The sequence below is a fragment of the Parasteatoda tepidariorum genome, chromosome 8 (assembly GCF_043381705.1).
Source record: "Parasteatoda tepidariorum isolate YZ-2023 chromosome 8, CAS_Ptep_4.0, whole genome shotgun sequence".
Taxonomy (NCBI): Eukaryota; Metazoa; Arthropoda; class Arachnida; order Araneae; family Theridiidae; genus Parasteatoda; species Parasteatoda tepidariorum.
The window spans coordinates 61,198,926-61,220,748 of record NC_092211.1 but is presented as its reverse complement, the minus strand read 5'-3'; the positions used below and the strand labels follow the sequence as shown (position 1 = coordinate 61,220,748).

The window sequence follows — 21,823 nt, the reverse complement described above, 5'->3', positions numbered from 1 at the left end:
GATAGTGTGAGGAGCACTCAAAAAAATTTTACACAAAATTTACAACAATAAAAATAAAAACACAAAGTAGTAGTAAAAATATCACGTAAAAACAGAAAATAAAATGCAAAGAAAAAACAGAATAAAACATAGAACGAAATCTATAAGGCGAGTAGCGAATTCAAATGAACTTGCATGAACAGGAAATTTTTCAAGAATGATTTAAAATATTTTTGTAACAAGATTGCCAGATAATAAAACATCAAAACAGAAGCGCAAATTGAGGTAAAAGCGTAAATAGAGGGATTTTGATTCATAGTGCGTTCTTACTGCAGTGCGTTTGATTTGTTAGTTACCAAGGCTGGACCCGAAAATGGATGTTCGCAAGGTACTATTATACTGGAAAATTTAAAAAAGTTGACAATAAATAATTTTAGAAAATTAACTTTTATTTAAGAAAAAAAAAATAGAAAAGAGAGAGGGAGAAAAAGAAACACGAATTGCCTATTTTGCACGTAATTTTAACCACCAAATTGCCCGTAATGGATTTGCACATGGCAAAAATTACATAAATTGACAGAGAAGTTTTTTAGTAAGTTTATTTACAATAACATACAATAACAACTCAATGATTTTAAATAGAATTATAAAATCTGATTTTCTAAAAATTCTGGTTCTCTAAATTATTGTTCTTATGCACTTATTTAGTAAAAAATACAAAACTAGAAAGCAAATTTAACCGAACAAATGGCTTTTTACTCTGAGGTATCGTGATAAAAGTATCAAATTTTACGGCATTTATCATAAAACCATATTTTATCGTTAATTTTAACAAAATCATTACCAAAGCGCTTCGGTAAAGATTGCACCGATTTTTCATGTTCCCATTTTTCATGTTCCATGAGTCAAAAACAAGATAAAATTTACCATATTATGGTAGTATTGACCATTCTTTTTATTCTTAGAGTATTTATGTGTTTCCAAAATGTATCAAGACTCTGAAAAAAAAATTGGTTAAACATTAAACCATACTATTGGTTCCTTTAATAATACTAAGGTGTAAATTTGTTTCAATTTTAATAAGGTATTAAATGGACACTTTTAAAAGTGGTTGCCATATGAACGGAATGAATGGTTACCATATAAACGAAAAAAAATGAAAATTAAATGGCTTAATACCACATATATTGGCTTTATAATATTTTTTTTTGTTTAACCAGAATTAGGTTTTTCTTCTTTCATTATTATTAATTTTTTTTTTACCAGAAATATTATTACCATACAGTACGGTAATTTGCCAAAAAAATTTATTTTCTCCGTGTATAATTATTATTATACATGTAAAAAGCACTCATATAAAGCATTAGTTTTATTTTTAACCTATTCAAACTAATAGTACAAAGCTCAGTTTTTTTTTCAGGTATGAGTCCTTCAGTGATTTTTAGTTGTAGCTTTACATAATTATCATTATACAAGTGAAAAAAAAACTCATATAAAGCATTAGTTTTATTTTTAACCTATTTTAAATAAAAGTGCAAAGCTCAGTTTCATTTTCAAGTTTTAGTCTTCTAGTGATTTTTAGTTGTAGTTTTACATAATTATCATTATACAAGTAAAAAAATACTCATATAAAGCGTTAGTTTTATTTTTAACCTATTTTAAATAAAAAGTACTAAGCTCAGTTTTATTTTCAAGTTAGAGTCCTTCAGTGATTTTTAGTTGTTGCTTTACATAATTATCATTATACAAGTGAAAAAAAAAACTCATATAAAGCATTAGTTTTATTTTTAACCTATTTTAAATAAAAGTACAAAGCACAGTTTCATTTTCAAGTTTGAGTCTTCCAATGATCTTTAGTTGTAGCCTTATTTTTAAAAAAAAAAAATTATTACATCTGTTAAGGTCATCCACTCAGCGGGCATAGTATCTACATGCAGTTGCGCCATCTACTCAATCTCTGCAGAGTGTGCCCGGGTGTACCTGTCGATTTCTGCCCCATCAATCCCAGAAATAGAACAAAAAATCATCTCATCAGCTTCAAGAACTGCTCTCTAAATTTAAATACCTCTTGTCACTCATACGTCCACCTTCCTCGGATAAGGAAAAATAGAATTAAAAAAAATTCTCAGAAGTTGAGAACAGTCCAAAGGTCAACCAGTTGCCTTCTCTTAGGAAAGTTCTCATCAAAAAAAGAAACAAAATGGCGCAGGAGGGTGGGTAACCAATATGTCTTCCTAGTTTCCCAAGCATGCACCTAGGTGGGAAGTTTGCTTCTGTCCGAGACAAACGCGTCCCGGCAGAACAGTAGCTTCTTTTTTTTATTCGAATGTTATCGAATACAGTCAACGGGCCGTATAATTGCCGGTTACGGAAGCTGTATACATAAACGCCTGTTTAAGAACTTTTCAACTCCTACAATTGAAGTGCTTCAAGAAGGTTTGGTAGATGTAAACATAATCGTCAGCTTTGGGAAGTTAGGGCCATGGGAAAACAGCGACGATTGTGATACGGATTTTTTTTTGTTATATCGTTTTTTTTTATACTCTTAAAAGGAAATAATTCGAATGTTAAAAGTATTACCTATTCAAATGCAACATTCTTTAAATAAAATTATTTCCTCCTTGTTACTTCAAGGAATGAAGCAAAATCGTTGTATTTAATTATTGACTACCGTAAACCGGGGCGAGTCTACCCATTTTTTCAGTTTGTCAACTTTCAAGTGGCCAAACTTTTGTAAATATTAAAGAAAAAAGGCTTTTAATAGGTGTTTCGGAATCGCTATTTATCCCTCTTTAAAGCTGTGAAATCGATTTTAGAAAATATTAACAGTTACGCTGTTACTGTATATTTTTATAGAACTGCTGACAAATCTCTCGTATGGGGCGAGTCTACCCATTCTACTAAAATGAATGTTAACATTGTAAATAATCAAATTTTACTATTAAATTGTTATTTTAGTTACTATATAGGATATTTATGAAGTAAAATTCATAACTTTATTATATATTCCATTTTTTTATTCATAAAATAACACAAATTGAGTATTTGATCGATTATCACATTTTGATCACAGTTTTGTTTTTATAATCATTAACATTATAAAATAACATTTTTTTCTGATTATTGTTGATAAAAATAAATTAAAATTAATATAAATTTACAATTAAATAATTAATAAATAATAATAATTAAAGATTATTAACAAAATCGAAATTCAAACATTGGGAATCATGAAAAATCCTTTTCCCATTCTTTTGGGAGGTAATAATAATTTATAAATAATAATTTATTTAACTTGCATTAAATAAAAAAAGTTAATTTTGTAATATAAAAATTGAAAAAATAGGTAAAATAAACATATTTTATATTTACATTTATATTTAACCTATAAATTTTCTTATTAATGATAAATTTATCAATGCAGAATTAAAATAATATACTCAAATTCATTTAAAATGACTTAATTTTAATATAAACAAAGTTCTAAATTATATTATTATGCTTTATTAAAACTAAATACGAATGGGTAGACTCGCCCCGCGAATTCTGGCTTTTTGTTTACAACAGCAAAACTTACATTCTTTTTGTTTTTTTTTCATATAAAATTAATGTAATCTTAGTCTTAGATAAGTTTATCACTTAACCAAAGTGAAAATAGTAATAATAATAATATACTTACGGAGCACCAACTAAAAGTTTGCTGATTTTCAATACAAATCTCTCAAAAGACGTTTGAACAGGTCGGTTAAAAAGACACCAAATAAATAAAAACGGATCAAACTACTACAGCGCCATCTTCCTTAGAGTCTGAACTAAGTCCTTCGTCGGTAAAATTTTTTTTATTTGCAATTTAAAATAGTGAAAATTAAATAAAACTAAAATGGGTAGACTCGCCCCTGGATGGGTAGACTCGGCCCGGTTTACGATACTTGAATTAAATATATTTAGCTGATAGCTATCTATCAATGATCAGAATGGAAAATGTGCGATCGAGGAATTTGCTGTCTCAATGCTTATAAAAGAGAATTTGCTAGTGGTATATTTGCAATCATAATGGTTATAAACTGTTAGAAATTTTGGGGCATTTTGCGTGAATTATTACATGGTTCAAATCTAATACAATCTTATCATGAAGTCATGTTGAATCGCTTAATCATACTTGGTTACACTGCTTATAGTTGCAATCTTAATATAAAGCTATGCGGAATCATAAAATAGTACTTGGTTACACTGAACTACAGCCGCAATCTTGATATGGAGCGATGTTGAATCATATAATTGTTCTTGGTTACATTGCTCTATAGTAGTCTTCATATGGAATTATGTTGAATCATGTAATCTTACACTGACTATCATAAAATCTCATTCAGGCTACTTAAATTTACCTGATAGCTATCAATCAATGATCAGAATGAGAAATATGAGATCGATATATTTGCAGTCACAGTGCTTATAATAAAGAATTTGCAAGTGGTATATATTTGCGATCGGTAGTGGTATATATTTGCAATTGTATCGCCCACGTGATTCGAATGAGTGATGACAACACAATAAAAAAGATACTGCTTTTTAGACCCACTGGAAAAAGAAAGCGGGAAAGGCAGCGGTTGAGATGGTCTGACTCAGTGGAGTCCAATTTTTTCGTAATTATTGAAAAAAATTGGAGATCAAAGATAAATCGGAAGTCGTCATGGAGAAATTTTCAGAGGAAGGTATTGGCTCACATTGGGCTGTCTGGTCAACTATGATGATGATGATGATATAGTTGCAATAATAATTGTTATAAATAGTTAAAAATTTTGGAGCAATTTGCTTGAATCATAATATGGTTCAAATTTGATACTATCTTAATATGAAACTACGTTGAATCATATAATAATACTTTGTTACACTACTTATATTTGCAATCTTAATATGAAACTATGCGGAAACATAATTGTACTTGTTACACTTCACTATTGTTGCAATCTTAATGTGGAGCTATGTTGAATCATAAAATAGTACTTGTTTACACTGCATTATACCTACAATCTTTTTAAACTATGCGGAAACATAATTGTACTTGGTTACACTGCACTATTGTCGCAATCTTAATGTGGAGTTATGTTGAATCATAAAATAGTACTTGTTTACACTGCATTATACCTACAATCTTTTTAAACTGTGCGGAAACATAATTGTACTTGGTTACACTGCACTATTGTTGCAATCTTAATGTGGAGCTATGTTGAATCATATAACAGTACTTGTTTACACTGCATTATAGTTACAATCTTAATGTGCAGCTATGCTGAATTATATAATCTTACATGGTTACCCTGCATTATAGTTGCGATCTTAATATGGAGCTAATTGAATCATATACTTGTCATTGGTTACACAGTACCGTACCTCAACATGTACTGAAATATAATACATAAATGCATGTTTCAGGAAAACTTGGCAACTCTAAACATAATCGTCAGCTATTGGTAAAGTCATGAGGAAACAGCCTGATTACGTCATGATTTTTATATCATCTTTTTATATCTTAAAAGGAATTAATTTGAATATTTCCTTCGTGACAAAAGAAGATTGCCTATTCAAATCTAACATTCTTAAATCAAATTATTTCCTCCTCTTTTTTTAACGAATGTTGCTATATCATAATATTTAATTCCTGACAACTAAGTGTATTCAACCAACTGTTACGTATTATAACAAAGCTACGCTTAGAAATAATGGAGTATGGAAAGATTATGCAGTTACAATCATAATAATCGTAATGTGGAGTAAAGAGTATGCAAACTGTATATTTGCAATAATGACTATTATAAAACAAAGTAAAGAGTATACAAGTAGTATATTTGAAGGTCATAATAATTGTAATGAGAAATAAAGAGTATACAAGTAATATATTTGCAATCATAATGAATGTAACGAGAAATAAAAAGCATATTTGCAATCATAATGATTCTAATGAGGATTAAAGATTGCAGAAGCAAAATATTTACAAGCACAAAAATTGAAATGTGAGAGATATATTTATGACCATAATAATTATAACGAAACATTTGCGAACTTTTTTTTTGAAACTTTAATGAGGAATATGAGATTGATAAAAAAAATCATGTAACTGTGCATATTTCTTCTAAATTCACAAAATTAATTAAAAATTTACTATCTTTGTTATATTTATAAAGCATTTTATTGCATTAATTTTTCTAAAAAAAGATCCATTTAATCATTTCTCTTTTCTGCATTTAATCAAATCAAGATTTAGTCACCAAATTTACTAGATATTACAATCTATCTATATTACATAAAACGCTAATACGTATGTATCAATAAAACCGATGATATTTCTTTTCTCGCGTTGGCAACAGTTTTCATTTTTAATTGATAGGATTCGGCGCGAAAGAGCATGTAGTGAGCATCATATGGCTAATCTATATTATATAAAACGCTAATACGTTTTAATTTATAGGATTCGGCGCCTAAGAGCACGTAGTGAGCATCATATGTCTAATCGGGTGAATTCTCACCGAATTATCAAAAAAATTCTCACAAAATTATCTTCATCGAAGCCGATGCTTTACATCCGGCGTTCAGTACTGTTTTATATTGTTTTACAACACATGGTTTTACCCCTCTGGTGGGAAAGACTTTAAAACAAAACTTACAACAGTTACTTTTCACAACAACTGAAATTTAGAATAGTGTGATTAAAAAAAATATGTGAACTGTTTGCAATTTCAAATTAATATTGAAATGCACAGGTTTAGAATTTTCTACAATGAAAAGTTTTCGGAACTTCAGTGTTCAAAAAAGTATACAAAAGCTAGACGTTAAGAACGTATCCAATGAGCGAGCAAAGCGAGCATCGGATTGCGAAGCATTCCGAAATGAACTGCGAAGGCAGTTCCGGGGGTTGGTGAGCACCAGCGAGCAGGGGGCGAAGTCTCTTAGTTACTATATTAAAACTGAAAGTTTTTTATTTTTTAAAAATATTCAGTCAATTTTGATAATTTCTTCTCTTTGGTTTGTCAACATTCATTTTGAGTCAATCATATCCAATTGATTGTTAATGGTAAGGCAAGGATGTATTAGAAGTAAAGTGAAGTGTGGAAATATTATATATTTGCAATCATAGGAGTAAACAAACGGTACGAAAGATAACACGATCATACTCCACATTACGAAATGAAAAAAAAAATATTGGTTCACTATATTGAAATTCTAAGTTACGTTTATAGCATTACTATTTTTTTTTCGAAAAGAATTTCTCGATTTTAATTATTTTTCCTAATTTTTATAATCAAAAAATATAATGCGATCAAAAACACATATTAAGTATTAAAAGACAAGAAATAAAGTTGATTTCCTATACTTAAATTATCTACTATGTTTAGGGCCGAATAGCCNAATATATAGTAAATGTGGTGACTAAATCTTGATTTGATTAAATTCCAAAAAAGAGAAATAATTAAATGGATATTTTTTCAAAAAGCATCAATGCAATAAAATGACTAACAAATATAATAGAGATAGTAAATTTTATTAATTTTGTGAATTTGGAAGAAATATGTACAGTTATATGATTTTTTATAACTGTACATATTTCTTTAGTTATAAAAAGTCATATAACTGTACATATTTCTCCCAAATTCAAAAAAATTAATAAAATTTACTATCTCTATTATATTTATAAGTCATTTTATTGCATTAGTTTTTAAAAAAGAAAAAATATCCATTTAATTTTTTCTCTTTTTTACTATATTTGCTATATATTACAATAAAATGTTTGGATTTTAATAAACATTTACCCGTATGCCCTAAATAAGGGCTGGCCGGGGTAAATTTTCATATATTACAATTACTATATTAATATTGAACTTTTTCTATTTTTAAGGATATTCAGTTAATTTTGATAATTTCTTCTCTTTGGTTTGTTAACATTCATTTTGAGTCAATCATGTCCAATTGATTGTTAATGGTAAAGCAAGACTGTATTAGAAGTAAAGTGAACTGTGGAAATATTATATATTTGCAGTCATAGGAGTAAACAAACGGTACAAAAGATAACATGATCATACTCCACATTGCGAAATGAAAAAAAAAAAAAATTGGTTCACTATATTGAAATTCTAAGTTAAGTTTATAAGCATTATTTTTTTTTTTAAATAGCTCGATTGTAATTATTTTCCTAATTTTCATAATCAAAATAAAGATTTTGATCAAAAACGCATGTTGAATATTAAAAGACAAGAAATAAAGTTGATTTCCTATATTTAAATTATCAACTATACTTATCGCATTAATTTTTAAATATTTTATTAATTTTGATTATTTTCTCTTCCTTTTTGTAAACATAAAAATTGTGAGGATTACTTCAAAAAGTATGAATAACCATATATCTTAATCCAAATTAAAATAGATAAATAAAATACTTTTACTGAACAAAAGTTATAATATTTAGATAGCATATGGAAAATTTTGATATTTTTTTCTTACGTTTGAATTTATGAGGATAAATATTAAACACTAAAAACAACAATATAGTCATATACTTTAATCTGAGTTACAAGGAAAACCTTTACATATATTGCATATTATTATAATTCATTTATGCAACCTTAAATTTTTATTGCTTTTTAAAGCATTATGCCTTTTCTTAATTACAATCTATTTTATGACTGAATTATTGAGGATAACTTTCTCCAGGATGGAGAATAACTTTCTGTTTCTTCTCTTTATTTAAATATTTCATGATTATGTTTATTAATAACATTTTATAACTAATTCTAACTTAATATAAATTGCCTTTATTTAATTATATCCAAAATAATTAAAAATGGCTAAAATGTTACAATTATTTTAAATAAGTTCAATAGACATAATTTAAAATTTTTCTAAAGAAATTAATTGTCGTTTCTTTTTTGTATCATGAATATGAAATATCTTTCAGAAATTTAATGTACAATGAAAACAGTAATCAAATGTGTATTTTTAATACATCATCACCTACGTAAAGTAATATCTCGAAGCAAATCACTATTAAACTTCAAAAAACTCTAATATTGACATTTACGAGAAATATTATTCATTGATATGAGAGTTTGCAAACTTATCACATATAAATTAGAAACATCTCTTTTTTTATGTAAAGTAATCATGACATAGTAAAATATCTGAAACACCAAGCTTGAATCATCTCAGAATAATCATATTTTTATTATCAGTATGCTTATCAAATGTTCATGAAAAATTTCCGTTGAATAACTCAAATACTAATTTTAGATTTCTCTGAATCATCATGATTCTGGTCTTCGACAAAATCAACTTATTAGAGAAATTTCACACTTTTGAGTTCGCTTCCGCACGCTTCCGTACGTGAGATAGAAGCAACTGCGCATGCTCACATTCATTTTAGATGCTACGCATCTTTACGTTATGTTGTTATACATATAGCATGTTTGAGGTCAATCTCTCGAACTATTAGGATTAAGTCCTAGAACATAAAAATCGGACATTAGATCAAAAGTTATTTAGGGAAGATCCGAGTTTTATTTTGCGCACCGTACATCATGTAACAGATTTTAAATGAAAATAACAGGATTAAGTCCTAGAACGTGAAAATCAGATCATTAGATCAAAAGTTGTTTTGGGAGATCCGAGTTTTATTTTGCGCACCGTACATCACGTAACAAATTTTAAAAGAAAATAATAGGATTAAGTCCTAGAACGTGGAAATCCGATCATTAGATCAAAAGTTGTTTTGGGAGATCCGAGTTTTATTTTGCGCACCGTACATCACGTAACAAATTTTAAAAGAAAATAACAGGATTAAGTCCTAGAACGTGGAAATTTTATCAAAAGTTATTTAGGAAGGTCCGAGTTTTATTTTGCATACCGTACATCACGTAACAAATTTTAAAAGAAAATAACAGGATTAAGTCCTAGAACATGGAAATTTTATCAAAAGTTATTTAGGAAGGTCCGAGTTTTATTTTGCGCACCGTACATCACGTAACAAATTTTAAAAGAAAATAACAGGGTTGAGTCCTAGAACGTGAAAATCCGATCATTAGATCAAAAGTTGTTTTAGAAGATCCGAGTTTTATTTTGCGCACCGTACATCACGTAACAGATTTTAAAAGAAAATAACAGGATTAAGTCCTAGAACGTGGAAATTTGATCAAAAGTTATTTAGGAAGGTCCGAGTTTTATTTTGCGCACTGTACATCATGTAACAGATTTTAAAAGAAAATAACAGGATTAAGTCCTAGAACGTGAAAATCCGATCATTTGATCAAAAATTATTTAGGAAGGTCTGAGTTTTATTTTGCGCACGCACTGTACATCACGTAACAGATTTTAAAAGAAAATAACAGGATTAAGTCCTAGAAAGTGAAAATCCGATCAAAAGTTATTTAGGATGGTCCGAGTTTTATTTTGAGCATAACGTAACTGATTTTAAAGGAAAATGACAAACGATTAAAAAAAGTATTGATTTGAAAATGGTTAGTATAAAATGATAGTTAAAATAATTACTTACTATGACTATTCATTACTCTTAAAACCATTTACATGGAAAGAAGAAGAAAAAAATATTCCTTCTAATTAATTTTAGGGAGACGTATTTATAATGTCTATTATTTCCATAAAAACTAAACACATCATTCAAAATATCATCAAAACTGATTGTTTAAAGCTTAATTTCTAAAGACAGGTTGGGGACGTTTTAGCCATCATAAAACTTATAATTAAATAGGAAAGTTAGACTATTCAATTAAAACGTATGCCTTCAAAAAGAAGTAGGTTATAAAAAAACATACATTCGCAACCATTATTATTATTTAAGTTAGAATGATGTCGCAGTATTTGACGTACGAAGAACAAACACTAAAAACGAATGATTCACGTGGGAATTTTGACTGCATTGGTCACAAAAAAGAACCCTTTATTTTATGGCGGCAACTAATAATTTCATGTGTGTGGTTTCTCTTATCAAACAGCGCTGCCAAACAGGCGCGACCAATGACACTTCATTTTTTTTTCTTTTCTTATTTTCTCTCTATTATCTTCTAGACTTGGTGATGTTCTACGAATATAAGCACAAATGTATCTTATTTTCTACAAATTTATAATTTATTTACAGAAGTTAAAGCCTTTTAAACTTGGAATTATAAGGACTTGGCTATGTAATACGAATGCAAGTGCAAACGTTTTATTTTCTACAAATTTATTTGCAGAAGTTAAAACGTTTTAATACTTGGAATTCTAAAGACTTGGCTATGTTATACTAATGCAAGTGCAAACGCTTTATTTTGTACAAATTTATTCACAGAAGATAAAACATTTTCGTCTGCTTGGAAAAGGATTCGGCGATTTTAGATTAATATAGGAGCAAACATTTTATTTTCTACATATTTATTTGCAGAAGATAAAACATTTTAAGACTTGGAATTCTAGAGACTTGGCTATGTTATACTAATGTTCTACAAATTTAGTTGCAGAAGATAAAACATTTTAAGACTTGGAATTCTAAAGACTTGGCTATGCTATACTAAAGTTCTACAAATTTATTTGCAGAAGATAAAACATTTTAAGACTTGGAATTCTAAAGACTTGGCTACGTTATACTAATGTTCTACAAATTTATTTGCAGAAGATAAAACATTTTAAGATTTGGAATTATAAGGATTTGGCAATGGTAGACGAATATAGGAGCAAACATTTTATTTTCTACAAATTTATTTGCAGAAGATAAAACAATTTAAGACTTGGAATTATAAGAATTTGGCGATAGTAGATGAATATAAGCGCTTTTTTTTCTACAAATTTATTTGTTGTTACTAAAACGTTTCAAGGCTTGAAATTTCCAGAATTTGATGATGGAATTTTAATATGAAAGCAAATTTTTAAAAAGAAAACATAAGTACGTAGACTTAAAAAATATTTTAAAATTTTAATGAATGTATATTTATTGAATTTATTATTAAATATGAATTTATAGAAAAATTTCAAAATTTCACAAATAACAAATTTTGTTCAGAATGAGTTTCACCGGCAGCAACAGGATAGCATTTATATATATATTTCTCTTACATGGCGACAAAGAAAGTCCTTATTTCTTTTTCGAGTTGGCAACAAAGAATTGCATGATCAATAATGTCATAGGCATGATAGTGAAAATGTATAAATTTTTGAATGAAAATTCTCTCGTGTGAACAGCGGAAAGCTGAAATAAACTGCGCTATTACTTGAAAAGAAATGAAAATGTCCTTAATTATGTTTGCAGGTTCAATAATGTTAATTCTATTCATTTTTGTAGTTGTTAATTGAAAAATAAGTATTAGATGAGCTGTTACGCTTTTTAAGTATAATAATAATTAAAAGCATACTCAAAGAGCAGAAGAAAACGTTGATGACAGTTATGAAAGAATTAACATTGAAAGAATGTGCAGGAAATGTACCGTATTACAATTTACTTCCTAAAATCATAATTATTATTTTTTTATTTCCGAAAGTTTTTCTATAATATGTCACTTATATCATTTTCAAACTCTTACTTCAATGACTTATTATTGACTAAAAATTTAAATTTTAAAAAAGGAATTAGCTTTAAAGATTTTAAAAATTGATTTAAATTCTTAAGATCTTATAAGCGGACACATTTCAAATGGGTTTTTAACTTAGTAGCGAGCGGAACGAGCTTGTTTAGCATAGCAATTCATAGCAATAATCGGTGTTTGGGAGTGTCAGCGAACTTGTGTTGCCACAAGTGTTACAAAACATAAAAGTATAATCTATATACAACATATATAACAAAATAGAGTCAATCAAAATTATAACTAATTATCACAGAAGATTATAATATGCATAAGTAAATAACATTGGAGATTAGATTGAAACTTCCGTTATCTCCAAAGATTTCAGTTTATTTCGTTATCATGAACGAAGGTGTGATGAAATATGATTTGTATTAGATTAAATCAAGGTTGCTATTAACATTATCAGTTTTATTACATTGTACATGGTGATATACTAATTATTTTAGGACGCTAGACATATAGAAATTCTAGTAAGAGAATTTACCCCATGTCAGTCGTTATTTTATTTTTGTTAAACACAAAATCACCTTAATACACGTCAGAAAAATGTTTAAAACTCCGTTCATAGAGTTAGCCACATTCCCACAACAGAGGATAACACAGAGAGAGAAACATCCATGCCTTGAGCGGCATTCGAACCCGCAACCACTTTCTTCGCATTCAGGCACGCTGACCGATCGGCCACCTGGTCGGCATATACGGCTTACCTAGATATCGAAACAATGAAGCCGATTTCTTTAACGATCAAATCAGAAGTAAATTCGTCGCAAATTCCTAAAGGTGCAGGAATCGAGAAAAATATATGGAATATATATATATATCTTACACAGCGACAAAAAAGCCTCATTACAACTCCCCGAATGGCAACGCTAGAAAATCGACCAATGATTGCCTCTAAAAATGTCACATGCCAAATCTAGCTGAGGTGGCTCAACATACAGCGCTTTTAAAAACGGAAACTGAAATAACCAGAGAGAGCATTCTCAGCTGCGGCAATCTCATACTATTAAGCTAGGCAGAAGTGAGTAGTCTTTGTCGATAGATCTCTATTTTAGTATTTTGTCGAAAGAGCTTTTTTTCACGAATTTAGATATGACGAATTTTGATTTATATCACGAATTATACTATAGCACNTATTCATACATGTGCCTTGGAAGCAATCTTCCATGTATGAATACTCACAGGATGCAATGACATATGTTCTCGCATATGGGCTCCTAGATTTATTTATTACATTTACGTGCAATTCTGCTTGGGTTGAAATTAGAGATATTTTGTTACCAGGACAATCATCATCGGATCGTCATGATATTACATCACGTGTGTTCAAACAAAAATGATAATCTTTACTTGATTTCATTGTGAAGCGTCATGTTTTTAGAGAGACACGGTGTTGGGTGTACTCTATTGAATGGCAAAAAAGAGGATTGCCACAGGCACACATTCTGATTTGGCTGATTGAAAAAAACCCACCATGCCGAACTGATCAGATATCAGCAGATATTCTTGATGTCACCATAGATCCAGTCTTATTTCAGATCATTGTCCAAAATATGTTTCATGCTCCGTGTGCATCACCATACATGTCTGTTTGAAAATGCACTAATGATATCCTAGAGAATTAACTGCTGAGACTATCACTGGTTTTTTTCACCATTAAATAAAATTTGCATTTCAAATCACAATCGAAAATGTCATTTACACACTTAAATGCAAAATTCAAATTCAAATTGAAAGCGTTGCAACGCACGCAGGGTACAGCTAGTATTATATAAAATTTGCAACAAAGTTATTTGAGTTAAAAACACTCCGAAATGTATAACAAACTGAAAAATTTGAGAGATTTATATGGTGTTAACTTAAAACACAGTACAATTAGGTCAATCAATATCAATATGGTGCTAACTGAACCACATTACAATAATGTGATTCAACATTAACATAGTGCTAAGTTGAATCACAGTACGATTATATAATTCAACATGATACCGCCCAAGTCGAAACGCAGTACGACAATGTGATTCGGCATTAACATGGTGCTAATTGAACCATATTACCGAAATATGATTCAACAAAAATATTAAAAGCACTCCGAAATTTCTAAGAGTCTGAAAAATGTAAGAGATTTCGCTGTATTAAAGTTTCCTTTAATGCTATTTGACCTTCACAAAGCAGGCATGAAAATTCCAATACAAATCGCAGTATCGCTAACGGGTAAAAAAAAAGTAAGGTAAGCGTAACAGGTATAACGTAGAACAAACGTTTCACAAAACCTCTCTAAAGGGAATAGTATTCACATAGCATAATTGCACGCATCATGATATTTCTACCGATATCAAAAGTTTAGTTCTTAAATAATGACAGTCATCCTTTTTTATCATTTGATGCATTTCAAAGTTACCTTTAGCCATGATTTTCTTTGTAATTGTAACGTCAAAGTGAATCAAATGCAAAAGAGATATTGTGTTAGAAAGATAAAGTTGTATGTGCTTTCTCATTTCCTGTTACGATTTAGGTTAAAAGTGACGAAACGTAGCTAAAAAATAAGCAGCAATGACTTCAAACATTCTTTGATTTACCTGGTTTTGAAAAGACATTTTGATGAATTGCAATTATGCAACACCCGAGAGAAGGTAACGCGTTCTATTTTAAGAGGAATTTGTTCATACAATGACGAGAAATAGTTAAAAGAAGTATATCTATAAAGTTATACAATAGAATTTTGCTAATTAAGAACCACAGCCTGTTCGGATTTATATTGAGACGAAGTTGTATCTATTTTTTATTTTATATTTTATAACCGTCGTTGAACAGCCGACCCAATTTTATGGGTTTACGACTCTACTAATGTTCAACTCCGTAGCCTTGTAATTTTGAACCGAATCCAAAAGCCAAGGGAACTCCTGGATCGAGTATTGGGAGAAATTTGCAGTCGTGGAGGACTTTTTGATGGAGCTAACCCGCATTTGCGTTACATTGAGAGAAAGACGGCGAGAATCTCCCACGGTTAACCTGACGGCAAGGGGACTCTAATCCATGATCCATCTACCACTGAGGATATTTCACGTCAGCACTGTGGTCGGTGTAAGCCGGATGTGGAATTCGTATCAACAGGGATTCGAACCCGGTTCACCTCATTGAAAAACGAACGCTCTATCCCCTGAGCCATCGCGGCTCGATGTTGTATTTAAAAGTAAAATGGCGAATAAATGGAGAGGTTTATTTCCACAGACGCATATTTTCCATCAATGTCATTTCCTTTTTACTCTTAGGCTCTACAGCTGGTTACCGGTTAAGGCCGTCTCAGTCAGTTTACCTAATCCCAAATTCCTTAACCACTTCTCTACTCTATCTAACCATCTTGTTCTGGGTCTTCCTCTTTTCTTTTTCCCTCTGGCATTTAGAAAATTATTTTTTTACTAAGATTTCGTCACGATATCGAAATGCATGTCCTAGCCACCTTATTTGAGAAACCTTGATCACTTTTACTATCTTAGGTACTTTGTATTTTGATTGTAATTCATGGTCGACGCGAATTCTCCAGGTTCCGTTTTCTCTTACTGCAATAAAAGTTTTCTTAATATTTTTCTCTTGAAAGTCATCAGTTTCTCTTCGTCTACTTAGTTAATTGCCCAATGAATCATACATAGTTTAATTTATAGCAATATTTTTATCAATATTTAAAGTTAAGGATTCATAAGGTTATATTAATTTTATGTACTAAATTAATTTCATTCATATTTTAACAGATTTTCGATTATTGATATTTTTCATATCAATATCAATGTCATAAAAATTATCCAAAATTTCCAAATCTCAAACAATTAAGAAATATACCAAGCGAAAACAGTTTTTCTTAACTGTACGCTGTCAGAAATTTTGAAACGTATTAAGCCATGATATCCTTGCAAATTTGCGATAACATTAATATGGTGCTGATTTGAATCACCGTACAATAATACGATTCATCGTTTATACAGTACTAAGTTAATCACGGTACGACTATGGGAATCAATATGGTGCTAATTGAACCACATTACAATAATGTGATTCAACATCATGGTGCTAAGTTGAATTACAGTACAATAACGTGATTTAGCATTAATACGGGTCTAAGTTGTATCAGAATCCGATAATGTGATTCAACATTAATATGGTTGTAAGTTGAATCACATTACGATTATGTGGTTCAATAGTGCTAATTGAACCACATGACAATAAAGTGATTTAACATTAAAATAGTGCTAAGTTGAGTCACTGTGATGTACTGTAATTCCGCATCAAAATGATCCTTATTGAATCACAGTACGCTAAAGTGATTCAACATTAACATGGTGCTATTTGAATCACATTACAGTAATGAGATTCAACGTTAATGAGGCGCTAAGGAGCTATGGCTCAACTTTAATGCTAATATGGTTCAAAATAACACCTTATTAAAGACGCAACAAATTTGTCCCGTATTATGATTAAAAGCAATATACATAGTTCTGATCATAAGAAAGAAAAAGTTATTAAACACTAAAAGGAAGATCGATATTTCCTTCAAGGGGGTGCAGCCCCGTTTCTTGGAAGGGCCGAAAAGACGATGTCTAGCCCACCGCGACAGAGGTGATATCATAATACTATCGAATAGTAATTTAAATGTCAGAAAAAGGCGAGTTACTAACATGGGGTCTCGAAGAAAAAACTGACTTCGACCTTCGCCGGGTTTTTACAATGAACTTTTTCTTGCTATTCTCAAATATAATTTTGTCTGTTTTCTGACGATTCGTCTGGACGAAAGTCGATTTTCGCTTTGGATTTACGAACAGGTGCGAATTCAAATGAGGATCCAGCTGGTTTTTGTTCGAAATAGAAGAAAAATACCATTAGGTTTTAAATTTTTTTTGTGCCTGTCCTCCAGTTAAATGCGAATTGATATTATTATTTATTTGTTTAATATACAAGCGCGTTTCGTGATTATACAGTGTTTTAATAGTGTTTCGTGAAGCCCCAAGGTCCCGTTGAGGGGTCACAGGAGTTCCGAGAGTTGAGAATTTTTAACTAGTTATGATTTTTGAAAACTGTCATTGAATTTATATTCAATTCAGAATGGTGTTCCACTCTAGCTTAAGACTCTTCTCTTTTCAGCCTCTGTTCTAAAAATTTACTCGCCAATCTCATTTTTTAGCCAGTCTCTTTCCTCCAGTTTGACTTAATCCTTTTAATACTATTCCCTCTTCGGATTAATACCGTTTTAATACTGTTTCCTCCTCGGATTAATACTGTTTTAATACTGTTCCCTCTTTGGATTAATACTGTTTTAATACTGTTTCCCTTTCGCAAATTAACACGTAAAATGCCATGGGGGTCACCGGTGAATGGCGAAGCCAAGATTATTAGAAACACATAATTCGAGTAAATTTTTAATATTTTTATACTATTATCATTACTAAATGATTTGAGGAAATTAATGCAATGTCGAACGCACAAAAATTGTTTTATTTATATACACAGAGATGCCAACTTGCTCCGGACAGCGAATAAATATTTTTAAGTGGTAGTTTATTAATTGTGATTCTTGGTTTAAAAAATTCAATTTTGTAGATTTTTATCCATCACTTAACAATTCGCAGGCTTATATAATTCACCATTTTTTTTCTTCAGATATGCCATGTTAAACCTTTTAAGAAATTAGCGAAATATGCCTAATATTTGCAAATTTAATTTGTAGTTATTTACCGTTTGGCCAGGCGGGCAAACCATGTAAAATTAGCCTGGCATTCAACGTGTTAACGTTGGTCTCCGTACGCTCTCCGTACGCTCTCTAACGGATTTTTACTAACGGATTAGCCTGGCATCACATGGGCGCGTGAAAAAATATCAAACTCACGTAAGTGAAAATAAGAAATTTTGAAAAAATCCGTTAGTAAAAACCGCTAATGTAGTGGAATATCATTTTAATTTTGACCACAAAATGAAAACAAACATTTACAATGGACAAAACGATTTCTTTGAAGCTGTGGCATACAACTCAAGATGCTATGCTCTACGAAAATTGCGGTCTGCTGTGAGCAGGAAATTTGGTAAATTCTGATGAATTCAGCGATAACGAATGCAGCTTATCAATCAGATTTGTGATCGAAGAGAGAAAAAATATAGTTTCTTCATGAGGTCCACAAATAACAATATTTTACAGTAGTGGGCTTTAAACTACACAGGTAAGTTAGTAGTAATATAGCAACGATTCATTTCTAAATTTCACCAATACATCCCATGTCCATGTTTTTAGTTCGAAGGTCAGCTTAAGCAGAAATCAAAATTTAAAAGCTATACACAGCGTGCTTGTAGCTTTGTCTTTGTAGTGTTAATTAAGCCAACATAACGTTAAGATACCTAGCATGTAAAATTAACTCTAGCATGCGCAGTTACTTCAAATCTTACGTACGACAGCGAGCGGGAGCTGACGTAAAAGTGCGAAATCTCCCTAATACAGATATACCTTTTAAAATTTAAGTGAAGTTTGTTCAGTTTGTGTTAACTACTAAAAAATTCGAGAATTTTTATTAATTAAGCTCCGTTGGCTTCTGCATCGATCTCTGGTTGCGTGTGTTTTCATTTAATGAGTAGGGGAGAGTGGGGTCAATTGTAACAGGGTACGATTGTAACAGAGCAAAAATTTCGAGTGTCGGGTTCTAGATTTGGTTCCTNATTTGTAGAAAACTTCTTCCATCGGTAGCGTGGATGCGAGGGGACAGAAAACGTATTTCGTCATAAAATTTTTCACTGATGTGCGCATGCGCTTGTTCTCCGTTACATGATCGTACCGAAGAAAAAGAAATGAAGCGAATTTCAGAGGCACGAAAGTCTTTTTGTACCGCGCATTGACTGGCGTTTGCTTTGGTACCTTTAATTTGTTGTGGTGCCTCTCATTTTTAAAGGCACATTAGTTATGTGCCTCTTACGCGAGAAAATACACGGTACATTTAGCCTGTGCCTCTGAAATCAGAGGTACAGTTTTTAGAGTGTACGCAGGTAAGTTAGTAGTAATACAGCACGATCCATTTCTGAATTTCACCAATACATCTCTTGTCCATGTTTTTAGTTCGATGGTTAGCTTAAGCAGGAAACAAAATTTAGAAGCTATAAACAGCGTGCTTGTAGCTTTTCTTTGTAGTGTTAATTAACCCAACATAACGTTAAGATGCCTAGCATCTAAAATTAACGCTAGCATGCGCAGTTACTTCAAATCTCACGTACGACAGCGAGCGAGAGCTAACGTAAAAGTGCGAAATCTCCCTAATACAGATATACCTTTTAAAATTTAAATGAAGTTTGTTCAGTTTGTGACTAAAAAATTCGAGAATTTTTATTAATTAAGCTCCGTTGGCTTCTGCATCGATCTCTGGTTGCGTGTGTTTTCATTTAATGAGTACTGGAATAGGATAAAAGTCTAAAAACGGGTTAATATATTGATAAATAGACACCTAATCAAAAATTACAAACAAATACTCAGTGTATTTTAAAAATTCCTAAAGACGATCTTAAAATCATGTCAACCCTCCCGACCCCTTCAGATGAAATGAAGCTATTATTTATTAACCTTTATTAATCTTCAAATAAGAGAAGGTGTTTCTTACTATAAATCATAATAATACTTATTTAAAAATAAGTATAAAATTTAATTTCCTTTCTAGAATAAATATTAAAAATGATTTGTCGAATTAAATTTTTTTCATAACTTTCTTGCTACTATTTGATTGAAAATAAATTAGTAGGATTAGCAAAACAAAATTTTCTACGTGCAAAATGTTGCTACGTGCAAAATACATCAGAGCTGAGTACTGAGAAACAAAGTATGGTCAGAACTACCAAAATATGGTAATATTTACCTTATTTCTGGCTTTATTGGAACACCAAAAAGCACAGCATACCGAAGTGCTTGAATAATGACTTTTGGTTAAATTAATAATTAAATATGATTTTATTACCATTCTGTTAAGGTAGTAAATGTGGTTTATAAAAATTTAGGAATTTAGGAATCATGATACTTTAGAGCATGGCAAGGAAACCACCTATTAAGTTAAGCATGTTTTTCAGTTTTCTATTTTTTTGAAGTGTATGGTAATAAGAACAATAATTTTGAAAACCATAATTTCAAGTAAACCATATGAATCTACAAATTACCAAATGAATAGTTTAAATACGGGTAAATTAATAGTATATTTTGATTTTATTACCCGAATTATGCTTTTTTTTTAGCTGGAAATCTCCTTACCATACATTACGGTTATTTTAAAAGAATGTTTTTCTCCGTTTTTCAACAACGTGATCCCGTAATCCATGCCAAATTTTGGTAGTTTAGACAAACAGCAACATCCATATTTCAACGGATAAATAAGAAATGGAACCATATGGTCTGTTGCACCGTATTTGAAAATAATTTATTTAATTGCTTTGCGCTTTTAGCAAATTGCCAACAATTAATAAGGGATAATTGATCTAAAAATATAATTGCGTAATTTTTTTAACTAATTTTTATTTCATTTCAGAAGGACAACTTGGAATATCAACTGGATGAAGAGAAAATCACTTGATGAACAATACAAAATTATGCTAAGTTTATACAAATAACTTATTAATAATTGCTTATGCAAATTATGCTAAGTTTAAGGTACAAAAAAATATTGCTTGGAAATGTTTAAGAATAAGTTTATTTATCGATTTATTACGATGAACAACAGTATATTTGAGTAAGTTTCAGTTATTCGTTGTACTACAAATTTTGCATTTGGAATTGTAATAGCATTTGTAAAATAAAAATATGCTTAAAAATTCTTCGCCTAGAATTTATTTTGTGTTGTTTTTCCTGCATGATTTCAAGACTGTATTGTTTCTAGTACTAATAATTAACAACTAACTACTAATACTTGTTGAAGTTCCATGAATAAACATGAAACTTTAACATGTTCTTCAGTCATCCCTATTCTTGGTTATCTCCACAGTGATAAAAAAAAAATGGTGAAAACTATTAGCATTTGTCAAAAATTAACTCCTTATTACAATTGCAGCAAATTTATACGAAAATAAGATTCAACGTATCAATATTAAGGTTCAACGTTGAAAGAAAACATTTTCCAGTAAGTGTACCAATTTATAGTTTTCTACAGTTTAAAACATAGTATTAAGTTTTAAAAGTAATTAAAAGGTTTAGTAAAAACCATGTGTAAATATTACGTTTTTTTTTTTTTTACTTTCATTGACAT

General features: G+C 30.3%; 1 long non-coding RNA gene across 1 annotated transcript in view; it reads left to right on the top strand.

Moving 5' to 3' along the window:
- Window positions 1-21,395, top strand: part of LOC139426204 (uncharacterized) — a 52,165-nt gene extending 30,770 nt beyond the window's left edge. Inside the window, exon 3 of the long non-coding RNA XR_011637408.1 lies at window positions 21,110-21,395. This is a non-coding gene — a long non-coding RNA (uncharacterized lncRNA). The remainder of the gene's footprint in view (window positions 1-21,109) is intronic.
- The last annotated feature ends 428 nt before the right edge of the window (window positions 21,396-21,823 follow it).